Here is a 10,731-nt window from a genome sequence, read left to right on the forward strand (position 1 = left end):
TTAAAACTCTCAAGATCATAAAAAAAAGGAAAATCTGAGAAACTGTCACAACTAAGAGGAACCTATAGAGACGACATCTAAATGAAATGTGGTATCCTAGATGTCATCATGAAACAAAACAGGATATTAGGTAAAAACTAAGGAAGTCTGAATAAAATAATAACTTTATTTAATAATACTGTGTCACCACTGTATCATTAATTGTAACAAATGTTCCTTACTAATAATATGTTAATACTAGGAGAAACTGGGCATGGGATATATGAGAACTATGTACTATCTTAGCAAATTTTCTATGAAGGTGCTTGGCAAAGTGAAAAAAATCTCAATGTAAATAGTTACTAGGGAAATGAAAATTAAAACCACATTGAGATACCTCTATACCCATAACAGAAAGGCTAATTTTTTAAAAATCTGACATTATCAAGTGCTGTCAAGGACCAAAGCAGCTGGAACTATTATACATTGTTAGTGGGAATGAAAAATGGTACAGTAACTTTGAAAAACAATATGGCAGTTTCTTTTAAACACAAACTTACCACAAAACCCACAAACACTACTTCTGGATAATTGCCTAAGTGAAATGAAAACTTATCTTCACACAAAAATCTGTATATAAATGTTTGTTGTAGATTTATTCTTAATTGCCAAAACTAGATACAACTCAACTATTTCTCAAACAATAAATGGATTAACAGTAGCACATCCATATGATGGAATATCATTCATCAATAAAAAGGGAACTATTGATACATTAAAGAAACCAGACTTAAAAGGCTACATAGGATTCGATATATATAAGGCATGACTATAAGACTGGAGAATGTATCCATTAGTGACAGAGGTTAAGGGTTGGGGAGGAAGTTTTAATTACAAAAGAGAAGTTTAAAGATATTTTGGGGTGTGATGGAATTGCTCTGTGTGTTCACTGTGGTGATGGTTAGACAATATTATGCATTTGTCTAAATTCATAACTGAACACCAAAAAGAGAAACATTAACATATCTACATTTAAAATAAAACCAAAATTCAATTAGAGTTGGCCCTCTGTATCCACAGTTCCCCATCCACAGATTCATCCAATCATGGATTGTGTACTATTGTTATTTTTGTTCCTTTTTATTAAAGTATAGTTGATTTACAATATTAGTCTCAGGTCTACAGTAGTTTATTATTTTGCAGACTCTACTCCATTATGGGTTATTACAAGATTATATCTATAATTATTTGTGCTATACAGTATATCATTGTTGCTTATCTATTTTATACACAGTAGTTTTATCTATTAATATCATACAACTAATTTGTCCTTCCTCCTTTCCCTCTCCCCTTTGGTACAAGTTTGTTATCTGTTATCTCTGAACCTTTTTCTGTTTTGTATATACATTCATTTATATTATTTTTTAGATTCCACATAAAAGTAATATCATACAGTATTTGTCTTTGTCTGACATTTCATTGAGTATAGTATCCTCTAGGTACATTTATATTGCTACAACTGTTACAATTTCATTCTTTTTATTGCTGAGTAATATTCCATTGTATATATATATAGCACATCTCTTAAGCCAATTGGCTGTTGATGGGCACTTGGATTGCTTCCATATCTGGGCTATTAAATAGTGCTGCTATGAACATTGGAGTGCATTTATCTTTTTAAGTTAATGTTTTTGGCTTTTCTGGATATATACCCAGGAGTGGAATTGTTGGATCATATGGTAGTTCTATTTTTGGTTTTCAGAGGAAACTCCAACTTTTTTTCATAGTGGTAGCACCAATTTACATTCCCACCAATACAGTTCAAGAGATCCCTTCCCCCCCCCCCACATTCTTTACAACATTTGTTATTTGTGGACTTTTTCTTTCCATTTTTAAAAATTAATTTATTTTTTATTGAAGGAAAATTGCTTTACAGAATTTTGCTGTTTTCTGTCAAACCTCAACATGAATCAGCCATAGTTATACATATATCCCCTCCCTTTTGAAACTCCCTCCCATCTCTCTCCCCATCCCACCCATCTAGGATGATACAGAGTCCCTGTTTGAGTTTCCTGAGCCATACAGCAAATTCCCATTGGCTATCTATTTTACATAAGATAATGAAAGTTTCCATATTACTCTTTCCATACATCTCACCCTCCTGTCCCCTCTCCTCATGTCCATAAATCTATTCTATATGTCTGTTTCTCCACTGCTGCCCTGTAAATAAATTCTTCAGTACCATTTTTCTAGTCCATATATATGTGTTAGAATACGGTATTTATCTTTCTCTTTCTGACTCACTTCACTCGTATAATGGGTTCTAGGTTCATCCACCTCATTAGAATGGACTCAAACGCATTCATTTTTATGGCTGAGTAATATTCCATTGTGTATACATACCACAATTTCTTTATCCATTCATCTGTCGATGGACATCTAGGTTGCTTCCATGTTCTAGCTATTGTAAATAGTGCTGCAATGAACAGTGGGATACGTGTGTCTCTTTCAATTTTGGTTTTCCTCGGGGTATATGCCTAGGAGTGGGATTGCTGAGTCATATGGTGGTTTTATTCCTAGTTTTTTAAGGAATCTCCACACCGTCTTCCATAGTGGGTGTATCAATTTACATTTCCACCAACATTGCAAGAGTGTTCCCTTTTCTCCACGCCCTTTCCAGCATTTATTGTTTGTAGACTTTTTAATGATGGGTATTCTGATTGGTGTAAGGTGATATCTCATTGTAGTTTTGACTTGCATTCCATTCTCACAGATGTGGGTTGGTACCTCATTGTTTGGATTTGCTTTTCTTTAGTGATTTCTTTTTAACATTGAGTTCTATGAGCTTTGTGTATATTTTGAATATTAATCCATTGTTAGTCACAGCACTTGCAAATATTTTCCCCCATTTCTGTAGGTTGTTGTTTTATTTTGTTGATGGTTTCCTTTGCTGTGCAAAAGCTTTTAAGTTAATTAGGTTCCATTTGCTTATTTTTTCTTTTACCTATTTTGCCTTAGGAGGCCAATCCAAAAAAATCACTATGATTTATGTCAAACAGTGGTCTACCCAGGTTCTCTTCTAGGAGTTTTATGCATTTTGTTATATTTAGTTCTTTAAACCATTTTGAGTTTGTTTTTATATATGGTATGAGATAACATCCTAATCTCATTGTTTTACACATGACTGTCCAGTTTTCCCAGTACCGCTTGTTAAAGAGTCAGTCTTTTCATATATACACACTATGTATAAAATAGATAACTAATGAGAACCTACTGTATAAGCACAGGGAACTTTACTCAGTGCTCTGCAGTGATTTAAATGGAATGGACATCTGAAAAAGAGTGGATATACGTATACATATGACTAATTCACATTGTTGTAGAGCAAGAAATTAACACAGCATTGTAAATCAACTACACTCCAATTAAAATTAATAAATAAAAAATGTACTGCTTTTTCCCCATTGTATATGCTTACTTTTCTATCATAGATTAATTGACCATAGGTGTGTAGGTTTATTTCTGGGCTGTCTATTCAGTTACATTGATCTATGTGTCTGTTTTTGTGTCAGTAACATGCTGTCTTGATTACTAATAGTCTGAAGTCTGGGAGAGTTATACCTCAAGCTTTGTTCTTTCTCAAGAGGACTCAGGGTCTTTTGTGGTTCCATATAATATTTAGGATTATTTATTCTAGTTCTGTGAAAAATGTCATGGGTATTTTGATAGGGATGGCATTAGATCTGTAACTTGTTTTGGGTAGTATGCCCATTTTAACAGTATTAATTCTTCTAATCCAATAGCATGGAATATCTATTCATTTCTTTGTATCATCTTCAATTTCCTTCATCACTGTTTTATAGTTTTCAGAGTATAAATCTTTCATTCATGATTAAGCATGTGTACTAGTCACTCAGTCCAACTCTATGTGTTCCCACGGACTGTAGCCTGCCAGCCTCCTCTGTCTATGGAATTCTCCAGGTAAGAACACTGGAGTGAGTAGCCAGTCCCTTCTACAGGGGATCTTCCCAACCCAGGGATCAAACCCAGGTCTTCTGCATTGCAGTAGCCACCAGGAAAGCTTATTCCTAGGTATTTGGTTAGCCAAAAAGTTCATTCAGGTTTTTTTTTGTAATGTTTTATGGAAAAACCAAATGAACTTTTTGGCAACCCAGTATTTTATATTTTTTCATGCAATTTTAAATGAGACTGAATTTTTTTTTTTTTGCTTTCTTTTTCTGATATTTCATTATAGTGTGTAGAAATACAATAGATTTCTTTACATTAATCTTGTATCCTGAAACATCACTGAGTTCTAATAATTTAGGGGTAGAGATTTTAAGGTTCTTTATATAGAGTATCATGTCTTCTGAAAATAGTGACAGTTTTAACTCTTCCCTTCCCATGTGGAAACTTTTTTCTATCTTTCTTCTCTGATTACTGTAGTTAGGACTTCCAGTACTATGTTAAATAAAAGTAGCAGGAGTGGGCATTCTTGTCTTGAATTTACAGGAAAAGTTGTCAGCTTTTCACTGTTGAGTGTGATGTTGGCTGTGGGTTTGAATAAATGCCCTTTAATATGTTGTGATAGGTTCCTTCTACATACTCTTTGATGAGGGTTTTAATCAAGAATGGATGTTAAATTTTGTCAAATGTTTTTTCTGCATCTATTGAGATAGTCATGTGATTTTTATCCTTCCTTTTGTTAATCTGGTTTATGACATTAATTGATTTCAGGATATTGAACCATCCTTATGACCCTTGAATAAATCCAGCTTGATAACGGTGTATGATCTTTTTTTATATATTACTGGTTTCAGTTTGCTAATATTCTGTCAATTGTTTTTGTATATATATTCATCCAAGATATTGGCCTGTACTTTTCTTTTTGTAGTGTCTTTATCTGGTTTGGTATCATGATAATGGTGTCCTCATAGAATGAATTTGGGAATGTTCCCTTCTCTTTAACTTTTTGGAATAGTTTGAGAAGGATAGGTATTATTTCTTCTTTGTATGTTTGGTAGAATTCCTCTATGAAGCCATCTGGCCCTGAAATGTTGTTTGCTAGGAGTTTTATTATTATGATCATTATTACACTTTCAATTTAACTTCTAGTGATCAGTTTGTTCAAATTATCTGTTGCTTCTTTATTCTGTTGTGGTAGACTGTATGTTTCTAGAAGTTTGTCTCATTTCTAGGTTGTCCAATTTGTTGGCATACAACTGTTCATAGTGTTCTCATGATTTTTTTTTGTATCTCTATGGTATTGGTTGTTACTTTTCCTTTTTCATTTCTAATTTTGCTTATTTTTGTCTCCTGCTTGGTGAGCCTGGGTAAAGGTTTATCAATTTTGGTTATCTTTTCAAAAATCAACTCTTTGTTTCATTTTTTCTATTTAAAAAATATTCTATTTCTTTCCACTCTGATCTTTACTATATTCCTCCTGTTCACTTTGGGCTTTGTTCTTTATTTTCTGATTCTTTTAGGTGGTATGTTAGGTTGTATATTTAAAATTTTTCTTGTTTCTTGAGGAAAGCCTGTATTGCTATAAACTTCCCTATTAGAACTGCTCCTGTAGCATTTCCCCAACTTTTTGGAAAGTTATGTTTCCATTTTTATTTGTCTCAAGGTATTTTCTGAGTTTCTCTTTGATTTCTTTATTGACACATTTGTTTTTTAGTAATACATTGTTTACTCTCTGCTTTGTTATTTTCCCATTTGTCTTTCTGTTAATTTCTAGTTTCATATCATTGTGTCAGAAAATATGCTTGATAAAATTGCTATCCTCTTGAATTTGTTGAGGCTTGTTTTGTGGCCTAGTATGCAATCTATCCTGGAGACAATTTCAGGTGCACTTGAAAAGAATGTGTATTCTATTGTTGTTGGATGTAATGTTCTATAGTGAAAGTGAAAGTCACTCAGTCATGTCCTCTCTTTGTGACACCATGGACTATACAGTCCATGGAATTCTCCAGGCCAGAATACTGGAATGGGTAGCCTTTCCCTTCTCCAGGGGATCTTCCCAGGGATTGAACCCAGGTCTCCCGCATTGTAGGCAGATTCTTTACCAGCTGAGCCACAAGGGAAGCCCGCAAATACTGGAGTGGGAATACCCAGGAATCAAACTGGGGTTTCCTGCATTGCAGGCAGGTAATGTTCTGTAGATGTCTATTAAATCCAACTAGTCTATGTTGTTGTTTAAGACCACTGTTGCCTTATTGATTTTCAGTCTGGATGATCTGTCCAGTCATGTAAAAGGGATATTAAATTCCCCTACTATTATTGTCAGATTCTCCCTTTATGTCTGTTAGTATTTGCTTTTTATAATTACATGCTCCTGTATTTTGGTACATACATGTTAACAAATGCAACATCCTCCTTTTGTTTTGATCCCTTTATCATTATATAGTACCTTTGTTTGTCTTTTGTTACAGTCTTTGTTCTAAAGTATATTTTGCCTGATATTAGTATTGCTATGGTTTTTTATCATTTATGTTTGCATGAAATATCTTTCTTCACACCCTCACTTTCAGTCTGGGTGTGTCTTTAGTCCTGAAGTGAATCTCTTGTAGGTAGCATATTGAAGGTCTTGTTTTTTCTATCCAATCACTCACCATAGTTGGAGCATTTGGCTCACTGATATCTAAAATAATAATTGATAGGTATGTGCTTATTGCCACTTTGTTGTTTTTCCAATTGCTTTTGTAGATCCTTTTTTGTTCATTCTTTCTTTTCGTTTCTTCCATTGTGGTTTATTTTCTTTAGTAGTATGCTTGCATTCCTTCCTTTTTGGTTTTTGTGTATCTATTGTAGGTTTTTGATTTATGGTTGCCATTGGGGTTCATATAAGTTGACCCATAATTTTATTTACTTGATTTAAACCAATTGTCATTTAGCTTCAAATATATTCTAAAAGATATACATTTCCACTCCCTTCCCCCATATTTTGTGCATTTTATGTCATAGTTCACATCTTCATGCTTATTCCTTTAATGTTTATTTTAGTTACAGTAGCTTTTTACAATTTTTGTCTTTTAATTTACATAGTGGATTATTTAGGTGATCTTTAAATCCTTACTGTACATTTGCCTTTCCTATTGGGATTTTCCATTTCCTATAGATTCTTGCTTCTTTTCCACTTAGAAAAGACCCTTCAACATTTCTTTTATGGAAGGTTTAGTATGGGTGAATTATTTCAGTTTTTGCTTGTCTGAGAAGTTCTTTATCTCTCCTTCTATTCTAAATGATCGTCTTATTGGGTAGAGTATCCCAGGTTGCAGGCTTTTTTTCTTTCAGTCCTTTCAATATATCATGCCACTTCCTTCTGGCCTGCAAAGTGTCTGCATAGAAATCAGCTAATACCTTTATCAGTGTTCTTTTGTACATGACTCTGTTTTCCTCTTTGCTGCCTTTAGAATTCTCTCTTTAACTTTTTCTATTTTAATAATTATACATCTTGGTGTGTGTCTGTTTGGGTTCATCTTGTTTGAGATCCTCCATTGATTCCTGTACCTGGATATCTATTTCCTTCTTTAGCTTCGGGAAATTTTCAGCCATAATTTTTCAAGTACATTTTCAATACCCTTCTCTCTCCCTTTCCTTGGAACCCCTATAATGCAAATGTAAGCATGTTTAATGTTATCCCAGAGATCTCATATGTTGCTTTCATTTGTTCTCATTTATCTTTCTGTCTGTTATTCTAGTTGGGTGATTTCCATTATTCTATCTTCCAGGTCACTTACACATTCTTCTGTATGTTTCTATAGTGTTATTTTGATTGTCTTCTTTTTTTTGGTATTTTATCTTTACTTGTTAAAATGACCTCTGTTTAGATCAATTCTCTTCCCAATTCAGTAAGCATTTTTTATTACCAATGTTTTGAATTCTTTATCTGGTAAGTTGTTTTTCCATTTTATTATTTATTTTTCAGGGGTTTTCTCTTGCCCTTTCAAATGAGAGTTGTTTCTCTGCCTTTTCATTGTACTTATCTTTCTCTGTCTCTATGAATTTAGGTGAAACAGTTACCTATTGTGGTCTTGAATGGGTGTTCTTATGAGGGCATCTCCTTATGCAGACTTCAAGTGCCCAGTGCCTTTCTTGAGAGGGATGGATTTGTTGTGAATATCAGTCATGTCTTTCTTCAGGGTGTGCTGGCAGATATCACCTTGGTAGGGAGTGGAGATGGTGATGGAGGAGCTATAGCCTGCCAAAGTTGTGTAGAAGGACTTCCTCTCTGCTCAGTGGCCATCACCACCCTTTCAGGGGTGGAGTCTGCTCCCAAGTTACTGGAGCAAAAGCCCTGAGGGTCAGGGTCAAGCTGGCACTGTTCCCTTTAAGTGTGTGTTTTTCCCTCTCCCCATACTGGGACCTTTGCCCCAAAGGAGGGGCATACTAAAGCAAGTGGGGTTGTGTGCTTACAGAGGTGTGATGTTCTCCCTCTGTAGGTGAATATGACTATGCTCAGATGCAGCACACAGACATGTCTTTTCCCTAGTTGTGGCCAATCTAATGCTGCTCTGTGGCTTGGAGTGAGTTTGGCTTGGGCTGGGGTGCACTGAGATGCATGTGGGAAATCCAGCCACTGCACTGCCATCATAAGTCAGGGCTCCTTCTGGGATATCATTTGAGTAAGCACCAACAATGGCTGCTATATCCCACCTGAGCTATATCCTGGGCCCCCAGGTCACCTCTGCATCCCTAGATATAGTATTTTCCAGGTCCTGGCCACCCTGGATCCAGTGCCAAGCTGTGATGTGGAGTGAATGGGACTAGAGCATTCACTCAGCTCAAGCTAGGGAGTGTGGTAAGGTGGTAGTTGCTAGAGCAGAACTCTCTCCATCCTGCTGGTGGCACACCAGCACTTGCACACTCCTCACAAGTAAAGCCTAGGTATCTCTAGCCTTTCTATCTATCCCAGAAGTTATCCAAGCAGCCAAGGGAGCTTGTCTCCTATATGTAGGACCACAGTACTGGGACAAGCAATCTGTGGCTCAACCTGCTCATTCCCCAGGGAGTGTTAGGCTGAGCAATATCCCTTTTCCTCTGAGTTCCCTCTCAGGGGCACAGGTCCCAAATCAATGCTTTTCTTCTCATCCTACCCAATTGCCTGTGTATTTTTCTTAAAATCTTGGTTGTAAAGGAATCCTAATTTCTGGTTAGTTTTCTGTGAGATTTGTTCCACACATCAACATATTTTTGATGTGTTTGTCGCAGGGAGGTGAACTCCACATCTTAGTCTGCCATTTTGATCTCCCTGTGGATTGCGTGGGCTTCCCTCATAGCTCAGTCAGTAAAGAATCTGCCTGCAATGCAGGAGACCCAGGTTCGATTCCTGGGTCGGGAAGATCCCCTGGAGAAGGAAATGGCAATCCACTCCAGTATTTTTGCCTGGAAAACCCCATGGACAGGGGAACCTGGCAGGCTACAGTCCATGGGGTCACAAGAGTTGGACATGACTTAGCAACTAAACCACCACCACCTGGATTGTGTACTTTTTATAATCCATGGTTGAATCCATGGATTATAAATGTGGAACACATGTATATAGACGGCTGACTATGGGACTTGAGTATCTGTGGCTTTTAATGTCCACAGTGGGTCCTGGAGTCAATGAGCCCTCAGATACTGAGGGAGGACTGTATATTTCTACATTCCATTAACAAAGAGAAAACAAAATTCTTATAAGACACCTCTACAATAGAATCAAAAACTGTTCTGAACACAGTAGCAAATCTAGCAAATTATGTGTAATAACACTTTAAGAAAAATTATGAAAATTAATTGGGATACATTTCTATAGACTGAATACATTTATATATATAATATATATAAATATATACATATATATAATATATATAAATATATACATATATATTTATTGCTTTTGGGAGGCAATTAGGTAATGAGAGTGTAGCTATAATGAATGGGATTAGGGCTTATTAAAGAGGTCACAGAGATCCCATTTACCATTGCATCAGAAAGAATAAAATACCTAAGAATAAAACCACCTAGGAAGGCAAAATAACCATACCCTGAAACTATAAGATGTTGGTGAAAAGAATTGAAAATGAAACAAACAAAAGGAAGATATACTGTGTTCTTGTGTTGGAAGAATCAATATTTTCAAAATGTCTATATTACCCAAGACGATCTACAGGTTTAATGCAATTCCTATCAAATTACCAATGGCATATTTGAAAGAATTGGAATAAAAAATTTAAATTTGTATGGAAACACAAAAGACCCTGAACAGCCAAAATAATCTTGAAAAAGAAAAATGGAGCTGTAAGAGTAAGGCTCCTTGACTTCAGATTATACCACAAAGCTATAGTAACCAAAAGAGTGTGGTACTGGTACAGAAACAGAAATATAGATCAATGGAACAGAATATAAAACTCAGAAATAAAGTCACATAATATGGTCTATTTATCTTTGACAAAGGAGACAAAGATATGTAATAGAGAAAAGATAGTCTCTCTAATAAATGGTATGGAAAAACAGAACCTGTAAAAAATCAAGTTAGAGCATTCTCTAACACCATAAACAAAAATACACTCAAAGTGGATTAAAGACCTAAATGTAAGACCAGAGACTATAAAACTTCTAGAGAAAAGCATAGGCAGAACACTCTTTGACATAAACTGCAGCAATAGCTTTTTGGACCTGTCTCCCAGAGTAATGGAAACAGAAGCAAAAATAAATAAGTGGGACCTAATTAAACTTAAAAGCTTTTGTACAGTAAAGAAAATCATA

The sequence above is a fragment of the Dama dama genome, chromosome X (genome assembly GCF_033118175.1).
Source record: "Dama dama isolate Ldn47 chromosome X, ASM3311817v1, whole genome shotgun sequence".
In the NCBI taxonomy this organism is placed as follows: domain Eukaryota; kingdom Metazoa; phylum Chordata; class Mammalia; order Artiodactyla; family Cervidae; genus Dama; species Dama dama.